The sequence below is a fragment of the Peromyscus eremicus genome, chromosome 3 (assembly GCF_949786415.1).
Source record: "Peromyscus eremicus chromosome 3, PerEre_H2_v1, whole genome shotgun sequence".
In the NCBI taxonomy this organism is placed as follows: domain Eukaryota; kingdom Metazoa; phylum Chordata; class Mammalia; order Rodentia; family Cricetidae; genus Peromyscus; species Peromyscus eremicus.
In genome coordinates this window covers 17,711,318-17,713,972 of record NC_081418.1, presented here as the reverse complement: position 1 = coordinate 17,713,972, position 2,655 = coordinate 17,711,318, and positions in this window count along the sequence as shown.

Sequence of the window (2,655 nt, the reverse complement as noted above, 5' to 3'; positions counted from 1 at the left end):
AGTTGAAGAGGATGATCATTTTATGTGTGTAAGAAAACCGAAATGGAAAACCTTTGGCCCTAACTCCCATCTCCGAAATGGAAAACCTTTGGCCCTAATTCCCACTCCGCTCACCTGCTCAGTTTCATTCTACCTGTGTCAATCACTCTTCTGCTTCACCATTTCTATTTCTGACTAGTTCATACCCAGTGCCTACAAACGTAATTTCATATTCCACATTCCTGCCCAGCCTACACCCCATTTCTCTCATCCCCTTTACAACAAGGTTACTCAAAGCATCTACGCTTACTGTTTCAACCTTCTGCACCATTATTTTTAAAAAATTGTTTTGACCTCTTTCTCTCTCTCTCTCTCTCTCTCTCTCTCTCTCTCTCTCTCTCTCTCTCTCTCCCTCCCTCTCTCTCTCCCTCCCTCCCTCCCTCCCTCCCTCTCTCTCTCTCTCTCTCTCTCTCTCTCTCTCTCTCTCTCTCTCTCTCTCTCTCTCTCTCTGTGTGTGTGTGTGTGTGTGTGTGTGTGCATACACATGCTACAGTGTGAGAGTGAGTCAGAGGACAACATGAAGCAGAGAGCTCTCTTTTTCCACCATCTGAGTCTTGGGGATTGAACTCAGGTTATCAGACTTGATGACAGGTACCATTACTCACTAGTCCACCTCACTGGCCTTGTGCCATTGTTTTTTTCTCTTGGTGTTCAAAATAGTCTACATTTAAATCACACACACAACCCTATTATTACAAATGTTCCTCTGATGGTGATTTCATACCAATATCACCCACATATAAAATGAAGCAAAGAGTTTTCAATTAGAGTTCTAAAAATATAGTATCCTGAAAGGACTTTTTTCATTGCTAATGGTCCATTTGCAGTGTGTGTGTGCATGTGTGTGTGTGTGTGTGTGTGTGTGTGTGTGTGTGTGTATGCCATTTGCAATGTATATATGTGTGTGTGTATGTATATATGATATATATTGGAACATCTACAGGTTCCAGAAGTTAAAAAGCAATATGCAAATATAAGATAAAGGCGTATCAGTGAGTTCATGGACCCAAACAACACAAGTGCTGCACAAGACTGTATACGGGGAAAACTCCATGCCTCACATCACTTCAGGCCTCTGATTCTATCCTAAACTACCTTTAATGAGTTTAACAATGAAAACATAACCACTATATTCATTCAGCATTGCCTTTTAGATGTCTAGTGAGCATCTAAAAATGAGTATGCCCTAAACTGACTTCTGATTTCCCCATCCCACTCCCAAAACTAATAGTTCTCTGTCTCAGTCCCATGATGTATCTACTGCTTACATCTCCATTCTCCCAGATGACTCAAGAGCATGAAGACATTCCTCACTCCTCCTTGTGTTATAGATCCCACCCTGCAGTGCAGTAGCTGATCTTTTAGGTAGAGACAGCTGTTTCTCGTGTTGCTCAGTACACCATGGCTGGGTACACCCCCATCCCAGTACACCATTACTCGGTACACCCTTATCTCAGTACACCATGGCTCTGTACACCCTCATCTCAGTACGCCATGGCTCAGTACACCCTCATCTCAATACAGCATGGCTCAGTACACCATCATCTCAGTACACCATGGCTCAGTACACCCTCATCTCAGTACACCATGGCCCAGTACACCATGGCTGGGTACACCCCTATCTTAGTACACCATAGCTCGGTACACCCTCATCTCAGCACACCATGGCTCGGTACACCATCATCTCAGTACACCATGGCTTGGTACACCCCCATCTCAGTACACCATGGCTCGGTACACCCCCATCTCAGTACACCACGGCTCAGTACACCCTCATCTTTTGCCTGCCTTGGTACGCTCACTTCCTGAGATACCTTGGTGTTCCTGCTTTTCTCTTTGTTCAGTCCATTCTCATCCCAGCTAGTGGAAAACAAATAAATCATTAGAAAAGTCATGTCCCTCTTCTGATAGCAAAACTCCAGTTACATTTTCATTTCATATAAAGTGAAATTTCCCAGACTCTTGCATTCTTAAAATCCTTCCCCATTTGTCCTATCACTGACTTCCTATCTCTCTGAGCTCCTCCTCCCACTCTGTTAAATCCAAGCCTGCCCCTTGTTGTTCCTCAAACACCAATCAGAGTCCTCTATGGACAAAGAATGACTGGTTTTAACTGAGTGTAGTTTATTGTGCTGTTTACTAGGTGACTCAGATTTGGTGTGGCTTTGACTAAAAGCAGGGAGGGACTTCCAAAAATGGAGTATTAAGCTAATTCAGAAGGTTTTGCAGAAATTTCTTGCAAGGAAGTAATCCCTTAATATTGCAGGAATTGCATGATTTCATCAGAATATGACAGTGACATAGTCTATTTTCAAATGTGTTTAATGGTTTTATTGAACTTGAGAGCTCATAATCTTTCTCGGTTCTCCTTTCTCTATTATTCTGTAATGATAGGAGATAATAGCTTCTGCTTCTCCTTTTTGCCTTGTTTTTATGGAAGTCATGCAGCCAGCATAGTCACTGGGTGTAGTCTTTCAAATGCAGAAGGTTTCAGAGACAAATATTTACCTCTCCCTGTAACTGGTACTAGAATAGTCAATACTTAGAAGCCTTCTTCTTTGAAAGGGATTATCATCTGACTGAGTTCTCGCTGCAACTGTACCTTTGTATTATGAG